The following is an 11848-nucleotide window of genomic DNA, read 5'->3' as shown; positions in this document are numbered from 1 at the left end:
GGGGACTCGCTTACTCAATCCTTCCAACTCGGGACCTGTGGGAGAGAGGAACTCAGAGTCACTCGGGGCAGCTGCCCCGCTGCTGTTACCTGTGAGAGCAGGTGTCTGGAAACCAGACGTGCCAACATCAGCCTTTATTGCTACAAATGTGTGAAGTGTGAACTGTGGTTTCCAACGATTGACCCTGGCATGTCTTTGGTTATGGTCGAAGGAAGCCATCCCATTTTGATGGCCCTTGTTGCTCATATGCTGGCTGAGGAAGTTTCTGCTGCTCCCTTTCCCTATTCTGCTCGCTTTGCCTTTCCTCACTCCTTTACTTGTGGTGCTTTGAGTCACCGTGGGACAACTGACACCTATAGCCAGGGGTCCAGCCAGGAGAGTGGACTTACACTGAGCAACTTTCCCACGTTGCAACACACTAGGATGGTTTCTCCTTCCTCACCCCTACCCTAACCCTTTCAGCATAGCTGATGTAGACTAGTTTTGTTAGGTTTGGCCGTTTAAGAGCAAATTAGCTAGTGCACTTCAGCAACAACCTCTATTTGTAGGCAAGCCCCAGAGACAGAGATACCGAAAGAGGATTTAACTCAATTTAGCAAATCTTTCTGAAATCCTAGATGTACATAGATAGCACCATAATAAGCATGGTATCCTTGCAGAACTTGAGAACTTGCATTTCACTGTGGAGAGAGTCTTGCCCTCAGGAGATAGTAATATATCATGATAAAGTAGCAAAGCCTTCTCCACCAGGGCAGGGACCTTATTCTATTTTCTGTAGTCACAAGGCATCCAGACAGGCATATTAATCACTTAACAAGTAAACTGCCAAAGTGAGGTGTACAATGAGCGTGCAATAGGAATTTATAGCAGGGAGAGGTTGGTGTGGGTAGAAGTGGAGGAAGTGGGATTTGAAGCCAGCCCTGAAGCATGAAAAGGAGGAGTTAGGAAAGTAGAGAGGAGCAGAGCTGGCGTTACGCATGGAGGAAACTGTAACTATACCCCAGAGCACGACTGGCCTGGCAATCAGGACGTGGTAGAGGATAAGGAGGGGAAATGATTGGTAAGAAGACTCAAATGCCACATGGAGGCATTAAGGTTTAATTCTATTGGCAACAAGGAAACAGTGCAGATTTTTGATCGGAGGAGTGATATGCTTAAGAACATTAATCAGGCAATGTGAGGATTGTATGAAGGGCAAGATGCTGGAGGCAAGCGACCATTCTAAGGGAAGTCGCTAGTGATTTATGGAAGAAGTGGGAATAGACTGTGTCATTAGAGCATAAGATTCCCACTGGAAAATCACTTAAACATTGTTACCTCCTTGATTAATTCTTCTGTGATATAAATGAAATGCTGCTATAACCTGTCCAAAGTCTGAGCCACAGAGAAATTCACATGATACCATGTTGACTTTTTGCTTTGTGAACTTTCTCCACTTATTTTTTAACTGGCTGTTAGTGCGGCCGTTTTGAAGCTCTGTGCGATATTCCACGTATTAGAAGGAGCCTATGGACATGCTCGGGCAACTCCTTACCTCTCTATCTAAAAATGTTAGTAATTCATTAAGTGCGAAGGCGCTACCATTCCTCGTCTGGTGTTTCTTGGCAGGTGTGAGGAAGAATACATCACTGCAATATAGTTACTTTTACACTGGAGATAGAAGAAGGTAAATGGAGAAGATCCTAAGGTGTTCTCTTCTGGCCAGAATGTTCTTCCCTTCGGGAGGAGAGAGAAGATATTCTAATTCCTCAACTCTCTGTGTGTGTGTGTGTGTGTGTGTGTGTGCGCGCGCGCACATGTGTGTATGTATGCATAACAGAAGTACGCATAGAAGTATACTTCTGTTTACCAGGCTTCCGCATTCCTTTCTGGATATCTTGCTGGCCTAGGCAAAGGGCAACAGGAAAGCAGACTGAGACAATTCTCACAGCACTGAGCACAGCTACTGGGCCAGGTTCCCATCAGTGGCAGCTGCAACAATAGTCACGGCTCCACATTTAAAGTGCCGGTGCTGTCGTGCAGAAACAGCAGAAAGTGGAGTCAGACAGCGGGTTTGGGAGAGGAAGACAAGTGCTCAGTGGGGACTGGGGAAGAGACCCTAGTGGTTCCTGAATGGCATCCAGGGTCTTGGACAAACTCATCCATCCCCTCTTGTAGGCATACCAAGACCTGCCATCTCCGTTAGAGGCTCTTCAGGGTTACTCGACACACTTCTGGTCTCCAACCTGGTGGCAGGGCTGCAGAGTGTATCTCTCCTGAGCCTGAGTCTCCCCCACCCTCAGTTCCTCAAGAGTAGGAACCCCATCTACATGCCGTGACACAGTCCTTCTGTCAGGGCCATGAGAAACTGCCCTGTGTTGAAAATGCATTACAGTATTTGATTTGCTACAAGTAGCTTCTTGATTTCTGAGTTATGCTCACCAAATATTTTGGCATTTTAAAGTTACACGTTCAACGTTGACTCTTTGTCATTTGCCTCTGTGCCCTCCACTACAAAGAATGAACCTGAAGCTGTCTATGGAATATCGATGGTATCTTTGAGAACTTGGTTGCCTTCTTATGGTTCAATTGTCACACCGGCCAGAATTTAGGGCCTAATTTTGCAGCGCTCCATTTTCTTCTCCTTCTAGTGTTTCTTATTTTGTAACTAGGGGTCAAGTCAGAGAGAAAGGACATGGGAAAGGGGCTAGGTAAGCTACCTCCTCAGAGAGGCAGCACAACAGATATGGAGTTAGAGACCTGAGTTGGACCTTACTAGCCAAGGACATTTGAACAACTTATTCTAAGCCCCTATTTCCTCCTTCACAAAAAATGATATATTATCAATCGTGTTTCTATACATAAGCAGTAAACAGCCTGAAAAGGAAGTTAAGATGGCAATTCCATTTATAGAGCAGCTAAAAGAATTGAATACATAGGAATAAATCTAACCAAGGAGGTAAGAGACTTGTACACTGAAAACTACACAACATTGCTTGAAGAAATTAAAGACCTAGATAAATGGAAAGACATTCAGTGTTCATGGATAGGAAGACTTAATGTTAAGACGCCAATAGTACCCAAAGCAACCTACAGATTCAATGCAATCCTTATCAAAATTCTAACAGTCTTTTTCACAGAAATAGAAAAGCCAATCTTCAAACACATACAAGATTTCAAGGGCCTCTGAATAGGCCCTTCAAACACATACAGGATTTCAAGGGCCTCAAAACAATCTTGAAAAGGATTAATCAAATTGGAAGACTTACACTTCCCAACTTTGAAACTTACTACAAAGCTGCAGTAATTAAAACAGTATGGTACTAGCATAAAGACAGCCAATAGAATAGAATAGAGAGCCTAAAAACAAACCCTCACATATATGACCAACTGATTTTCTACAAGGATGCCAAAACTATTCGAAGGGGAAAGGACAGATTTATCAATAAACAGTAATGAGAAAACTGGATATTTATATGCAAAAAAAAATGAAGTTGTATACTTACCATACACAATGTATAAAAATGAACTCAAAATAGATCAAAGCCTAAATTTAAGAGCCAAAACTATTAAATTCTCAGGAAAAACGTATTGGAGAAAATCTGCATGACATTGGATTTGGTGCCAGTTTCATGGGTATGACCAACAGCACAGCCAATAAAAGAAAACATAGATAAATTGGACTTCATCAAAATGAAGAACTTTTGTGCATTAAGGGATACTATCAGGAAAGCAAAATCCAACCCACAGGATGGGAGAAAATATTTGCAAATAATGTATCTAATAAGGAATTAATATCCAGGATATATAAAGCACTCCTAAATCTCAACAACAACAACAAAGCAACGCATGTTTAAAAGGGCAAAGACTTGAATAGACATTTCTCCAAAGAAGATCTATAGATGGCCAAAAAGCACATGGAAAGATGCTCAACATCATGAGTAATTAGAGAAATGCAAACCACAATGAGATATTACCTCACAGCTACTATACTAGGATGGCTATTAGAACACACATACACACACAGAAGATAACAAGTGTTGGCAAGAACAGGGAGAAATGGGAACCCTTGTGCGTTGTTGGTGGGAACGGAAAATGGTTTGGCTGCTGTGGAAAAGTTTCATGGTTTCTCAAAGGCTAAACATAGAATTGCCATATGACCCAGCAATTCCACTTCTAGGTATATGTCCAAAAGAACCAACAGCAGAAGGCAGACAGATACTTGTACATGAATATTCACAGCAGCACTATTCACAACAGCCAAAAGGTGGAAACAATGGATAAACAAAATGTGGTATATACACACAACGGAATATTATTCTGCTATAAAAATGAATAAAATTTTGAGATGTGGTATAACATGGATGAAACTTGAAAACATTATGCTGCGTGAAATAAGCCAGACACAAAAGGACAAAGAGTGAATAACTCCGCTTATACGAACCCCCCCCCCCCAACCCCTGGCCAGAATAGGCAAATTCATAGAGACAGAAAATAGAATATGGTTTACTAGGGACTGGAGAGGCAGGAAAGGGAAGTTATTGTTTAATGGGTACAGAATTTTTGTTGGGGCTGATGCAAAAGTTTAGGATGTAGATAGTGGTAATGGTAACACAACATTGTAAATATATTTAATGCCACCGAAAATGAAAACTATATGTCCTTATTTTAGAGCAATTAAAAAAAGGAAAAGAAGGGCGCCTGCGTGGTTCAGTCGGTTGGGCCTCCGACTCTTGATTTCAGCTCAGGTCATGATCCCAGGGTCATGGGATTGAGCCCCGGGTTGAGGCCATGTCCAGCATGGAGCCTGCTTGGGATTCTCTCTCTCCTTCTCCCTCTGCCCCTCTCCCCCACTCGTGCTCTCTCTCTCTAAAAGAAAAAAAGAAAAAAAAAAACAAAGAAAAGAAAGGAAAAAGAAAAGAGGAGAAAAGCATATTACTACTTAGCTATAAAGGAATTAATAAGGATTAATATGAAGTAACATGGCAAATCTTGGTCCTTACATGCTTAATAGCTATTGGTTTCATTTCCCTTCTTTCATCGCCAACATCCTTCCTATGGGACCTTGTCAGTAGTTTCTAAAAGTCCAACTAGTAGCCAACATTTCAAAACTGTGGCTGGTTTGGGACTGTACACTGTGATATCAGGTTTTAGGTCTTTTCTGGAAAATGATAGTTTTTGTTTTTATGCTAAAGAACAAAGTTTTCCTCTTCTCAGTACATGGTACCACCATTTGCCCAGCTGCACTGGCCAAGAGCTTGAGAGTCATTCTCAAGTCTTTCTCTGACATCTCACCCCCAGTCCTCTCAGCTACACACCTTAAAAATATGTCTAGACTCCAGCTATTCCTCATCACCTCCACAGCTGCCAACCTGGCCTGAGTTATCAGCCAATGTCACCTGGGCCACTCCAAGAGCTTCCTAATACAGCTTCCTACTTCCCCTTACCTTCCTACAGCCTATTTTCCAGTCAAGTGCCAGGACTGTCCTTCTAAAATATAAATCAGGCCGTATCATCTCTGTGCTCAAAACTCTCTGATGGCGTCTCACCACATTTAGAGTAAAATTCCACAGTCTCATCATGATCATGACTTCACCAAGGTCCTGTCGACATCGTGACAACCTGGATCTCATTTGCTGCTACTCTCTTTCTAGCTCACCCCATCTCAAACACACACCAAGCAAACACCTGCCTCGGGATCTTCGCACTCATGCTCACTCCATGTTCCTGCTTCACTCAGGTCTCTCTTCAAATATTCCCCTGAAGAAGGCATTCTTATAAGTTGCTCCAAAGAAAATAAAAGACTTAAGTATAAATCTAACAAAAGTAGGTACATGATCTGTATGATGAAAATTATAAAATGCGGATGAAAGAAATAAAAGCCTAAATTCTTGGAGAGACACATGTTTTAGGGATGGGAAGTTTCAACGTAGTAAAGATGTCAATTTCCCCTACACTGATGCCCTAAACCTCTAGGTTTAACATAATTAAAAGAAAAAATTTTTTAATGTTTATTTTTGAGAGAGAGAAAGAGAGAGAGCACAAGTCGGGGAGGGGCAGAGAGAGAGGGAGACACCGAATCTGAAGCAGGCTCCAGGCTCTCATGTTAGCACAGAACCTGACATGGGGCTCTAAGAACCATGAGATCATAACCGGAGCCAAAATCGGATGCTCAACTGACTGAGCCACCCAGGCATCCCTAGGTTTAACATAATTTTAATCAAAATCTCCGTGAGTTTCTGTATTAGACATAGACAAACTTATTCTAAAATTTATGTGGAAAGTGAAAGACTCTAGATTAGCCAAAATAATTTTTGGAAAACAAAGAATGAAGTGGGAGAAATCATTTCTTGATGGTTTACTCTAGGACTACAGTAATCACAACAGGTGATATTGGTGGAAAGATAGACACATACACCAATGGAACAGACAGAGATCTCAGAAACAAGCCTACAAATATGCTCAATTAATTTTTGTTAAGGTAGCAAAGAAATTCAATGGAGGATTTTCAATAAATGGTACCCAAGCAATTAGACATCCATAAGAAAGAATATGAAAGTCAATGTACACTTCACACCTTATACAAAAATTAATTCAAAAGGAGTCACGGACTAAAATATAAGCATAAAACTATAAAACTTCTAGGAAATAACATAGAAGCACATTTTCAGGACGCATGACTGGGTAGAGTTCTTAGACTTAACACCAAAAGAATGACCAATAACTAATAAGAGAAGAGATTGATAAGTTGGACCTCATCAGAATTTAAAACTTTGTGCTGCAGAAGACACTGTTAAGAAAATGAAAAGACAAATTACAGACCAGGAGAAAATAACTGCAAATCACCTACCTGACAAAGGTCGAATGTCTAGAATATATTTTATTTTTTTATTTTTTTTTTAATTTTTTTTTCAACGTTTATTTATTTTTGGGACAGAGAGAGACAGAGCATGAACGGGGGAGGGGCAGAGAGAGAGGGAGACACAGAATCGGAAACAGGCTCCAGGCTCTGAGCCATCAGCCCAGAGCCTGACGCGGGGCTCGAACTCACAGACCGCGAGATCGTGACCTGGCTGAAGTCAGACGCTTAACCGACTGCGCCACCCAGGCGCCCCAAATGTCTAGAATATATTTTAAAAAATCCTCCATACTCAGCATTAAAAAACCAAATAATCCATTTAGAAAATGGGCAAGACATGCACAGTCACTTCACCCAAGAGAATATAATGGTGGCAAATAAGTACATGAAAAGATACTCAACATCATTAGTCGCTAGAGAAATGCAAATTAAGTCACAATGAGTGATCACAACATACTTATCAAAATGGCTAAAATGAAAAACAGTGAGGGGCGCCTGGGTGGCGCAGTCGGTTAAGCGTCCGACTTCAGCCAGGTCACGATCTCGCGGTCCGTGAGTTCGAGCCCCGCGTCGGGCTCTGGGCTGATGGCTCGGAGCCTGGAGCCTGTTTCCGATTCTGTGTCTCCCTCTCTCTCTGCCCCTCCCCCGTTCATGCTCTGTCTCTCTCTGTCCCAAAAATAAATAAACGTTGAAAAAAAAAAAAAAAAATTTAAAAAAAAAAGAAAAACAGTGATTAGCACCAAATGTTGGCAAGGCTGTGCAGAAACTGGATCACTCATACATTGCAGGGGAACGTAAAACGATACAGCTTCCGCCAGTTTCTGGAAAGACCATACATACACTTACCATACAATGGCACCATACACTGCTAGGCATTTAGCCGAGAGAAACAAAGACTTATTTTCACACAGAAACTTGTACACAAATGTTCATAGCAGTTTTATTTGTAATAGCCCCAAACTGGAAACTAATCAAACATCTTTTAATGGGTGAATGGTTAAACAAACGGTGGTACATCCATACCATGGAATACTACTCAGCAATGAAAAGGAAAGAACTATTGATACAGGTCACTCGGATGTATCTCAAGGGAGTTATACTGGGTGAAGAAAAAAAAACAGTTTCAAAAGGATACCTAGTGGATGATTCCATTTATGTAGCATTCATGAAATAACATAATTATAGAGATGGAGACCAGATTAGTGGTTGCGAGGGGTGAGTGATGGTGGGGAGGGATCAGTGTGGCTACAGAGAGGTAACACTGATATGTCTTGTGATGATGGCACAATTATTTCTTTGTAATAGTTTTATTGAGCATAATTCATACATGTAGGTCAGTACCTTGATCGTAGTGATGATGACACAAGACTACACATATGTTAAAATTACCTAGAATTATGCACACATACTCAAATAAGCACATGTATAACAGGTGAAATCTGAAGAAGCTCTATGGATTGTACTAATGTCACTTTCTTGGTTTTGATACTAGACTAATATTGCAGAAAATGGTAACATTGGGGGAGATTAGGGAAAAGCACATGAGACTTCTCTGTACCTTTCTTTGCAACCTCCTGTGGTTCTCTAATTATTTCAAAATAAAATGTACTTTTTCAATTTAAGGCATTTTAAAACTGCCTCACCCAAAAGAGCACTCTTCTGTCCCTCTCTACCCTTCTGTCCTGCTTTATATTTCTTCATAGCCTATATCTCTTCCTGGCATTATAGTATATGTAAGATATAAGATAGAACATTTTGTATAAATCTCCTTCAGTAGAACTAGGAAGGCAGGACCTTGTGTTCTCCACTGTAACTCTGTCCTAGAATGGTACTTGGCACATTTGTCTTTGTTGACTGCGTGAGTTTACCTGCCTTCCTGTAGATGTACATTTCATTTATTGTGTCTATAAATAAATTGGCCTTTACAGCCTCCTGCCAGAATCACCTTTATCAAGGGATCCACCCCAAACTCTCTGTTCAGAGAAATTTCAATTTCCTTTTTTTTAAGCAATAATATTTTAATACATGCAATTCTCTAATGGGGAATAAGCAATTTGACTCCACTCTGTTTATTCCTTCCTGGCTCCAATCAGGCCTTTTGGGAATATGTCCTCCTTTAGTGTGTTTCCGGGATAGTTAAACCTTCAGCTATGAGAAGGCAGCTAAATAAAGGTCCTTGAATCTGACAGAGTTGACCCCGTGTTCCTCAAAAAGAGCTTTAGGAGGGCGAAGCTTCAGAATGAGTTGTTCAAATAAAATGAAAATTTTTTACAAGAGAAAGAAACAGTACAAAGAAAGTCCATTAAACTCTCAGCCTTCTTTTTTTTTTTTTTTTAAGGTTTATTTATTTGGAGAGAGAGAGGGAGCCCATGTGCAGGGGGAAGGGGCAGAGAGAGAGGAGAGAGAATCCCAAGCAGGCTCCCCACTGATTGTGAGTGCAGAGCCTGACCCCACAAATCTTGAGATCATGACCTGAGCTGAAACCAAGAGCGGGACGCTCAACCCACCGAACCACCCAAGTGCCCCAAGTGCCCGTTAGCCGGCTATCTTATTACAAATGGTCACGATACCTTTTGGTATGCATCTGTGGAAGGCAAAATAATGGGACCTAAAAATGTTAACATTCTAATCCCTAAACTTGTGAATATGACGCCTCGCCTGGCAAAAGGGACTTTGCAGATGGATGTGATTAAGGTTAAGGACTTTGAAGTGGGGAGATTAGCTTGAGTTATGCAGGTGGGTCCAATCCAATCACTTGAGTCCTTAAAAGGAAGAAAACTTTTCCAACTGTAGAGAACCAGAGAAATAGTGTTGCTGACTTTAAAGGTGGAAGAAGGGGCTTCAAGAAGCTGGAAAAGTCAAGGAAAGAGATTCTCCCCTGGAACCTCCAGAAAGGAATGCAGTCCTGCCAACACTTTGATGTTGGCCCAGTGAGACCCATGTATGTCAGATTTCTGATTTACAGAGCTGGATGATAATAAGTCTGTGTTGTTTTACGCACTAAGATTGTGGTACATTGTTCTAGCAGCAAGGAAAACTAATAGGGTATCTTCATCTGATTATAGCTTTTCTATTAGCTTTGCTTGTAAGCAACCGAAACCAAGTTGAGCTTCCTTAGGGCGAACCAACCAGGCTTCTCGGAAGCCTACAGTGTCTCAGGGAACCCAAAACAGGGCAGCCGCGGAGCTGCAGAAAGGTTGTAGGATCATAGTGAAAGCGGCCACCAGGAGCATCCTTCCTCTGCCCCTTTTTTCTCTGCTTCCCCACTCCCCATCTGTTTCATTCTGCTCTTTCTGTAAATACTTTCTCTGCTACTTAGTCCATAAAGTATAAGAAGCCTGAGCCTCAGTTTCCCTTTGCTTCTCTTTCTGCACCAGACCAGTCAGCCCAGGCTGAGACTAGAATCTCATTCTCAGTTTTGAAGGGAAGGAACTCTGACACAGTTTGGGCTAGGTGCCTGTTATTGGATGAATACAGTTTCTCGTTGCTCCTCTCTAAATGTATATATATTGAACCCCAACCCTCTCAGTACCTCAGAATGTGACTTTATTTGGGAATAAGGTCATTGCAGATGTAATTAGTTAAGATGAGGTCATACTGGAATAGGATGGGCCCTTATTCCAATATGATTGGTGTCTTTATAAGAGGGAATTGGGACACAGACAGATTGCCACGTGAAGAGAGAAGAAGAGGTCGCAGTTAAACTGCCGTAAACCAAGGAATGCCAACTAAGGGTAAGGCTCTGGAGGCTTAACCAGAAGCTGGAAGAGTCAAGAAAGGATCCTCCCCTAGAGGCACCAGGAGCATGGCCCTACCGACACCTTGATTTTGAACTTCTGGCCTCCAGAACTGTGAGACGATAAGCATCTGTAGTTTTAAGCCACCCAGTTTGTGGTACTTCGTTACAGTAGGCCTAGGAAGATAATACAGTGCCCAAGACTGATCCAGTTAGCTCTATCTAGGAGACCATGTCTTACAGTACAAATATGGCTCCTTAAGACTCACCCCTAGGGGTTCCTGGGTGGCTCTGTCGGGTAAATGTCAGACTTTGGCTCAGGTCATGATCTCGCAGTTGGTGGGTTCAAGCCCCACGTCAGGCTCTGTGTTCAGGGTCTGGAGCCTGCTTCAGATTCTGTATGTCTCTCTCTCTCTGCCCCTCACCTGCTCGCGCTGTCTCTCAAAATAAATAAATGTTTTAAAAAAAAAAAAGATTCACCCCTATGGCTTGAGGGGTAGGGAGCCTGTTTCCAAAGAAGGAAGAATTATTGTGAGTTGGGCAGGTACACTGAAAAGCTGTCCACTATAGATCCCTACAGCTAGGATCAATATGATATTCCAATTTTAATTTTTTTGTTTTTCTTGAAAATAATTATTTTACCCCCTAGAATGCAATCCAGTGTATATGACAGGTGAATCTCAGTGGCTTCTTATACTGTAATCCATTTGTCCTAACATTATTAGTGATTACCCCTTCCTTTCATCACTGTGTTTATTAGTCAGTGAGTACTGATGGTTGAAAATGTTTCTGGAGTCTCTATGCTATTGCATTCACCTGATTGATTTACTAAATTCCTGGCATGGTAGTGAGAAGACTCTAGAGGCTAACTTCCAATCTAAATTCTAGAGCATCGCTATCCCTCACTTTATTCCCTCCTCGAAGTATTTTATCCACGGCAATCTGGAATATCTAATTACTCTTGTATTTTGTGGGGAGAGGGTGCAGTTTACAAAATGTTCCTGACCTCTTTAGAGTAATGGCCCAGGGGAACTCTTCTGGTAGAAGAAGCTTTCTGTGTCCCCTTTTTGAAACTGGTCCCTGACCCTATTAACATATCTGTTCTTTAGGATGAGGGCATGTCAGAAAATAGCATATTAAAGGACCTACATATTAAACTGTGTCATAAATATGTGTCTGTCATACCGTAAGCACTCAATAAGTGTTAGGTAATTTCTCGAATGAAGGCCAGACAACACCCACCTCAAGCTTTTGCCAGTAACCAACAATAGCTC

Source organism: Lynx rufus, unplaced genomic scaffold, assembly GCF_022079265.1.
Source record: "Lynx rufus isolate CCGP_SWC_20201006 ecotype Redwood Valley unplaced genomic scaffold, mLynRuf1.p SCAF_4, whole genome shotgun sequence".
In the NCBI taxonomy this organism is placed as follows: domain Eukaryota; kingdom Metazoa; phylum Chordata; class Mammalia; order Carnivora; family Felidae; genus Lynx; species Lynx rufus.
This window is presented reverse-complemented; position numbering follows the sequence as displayed.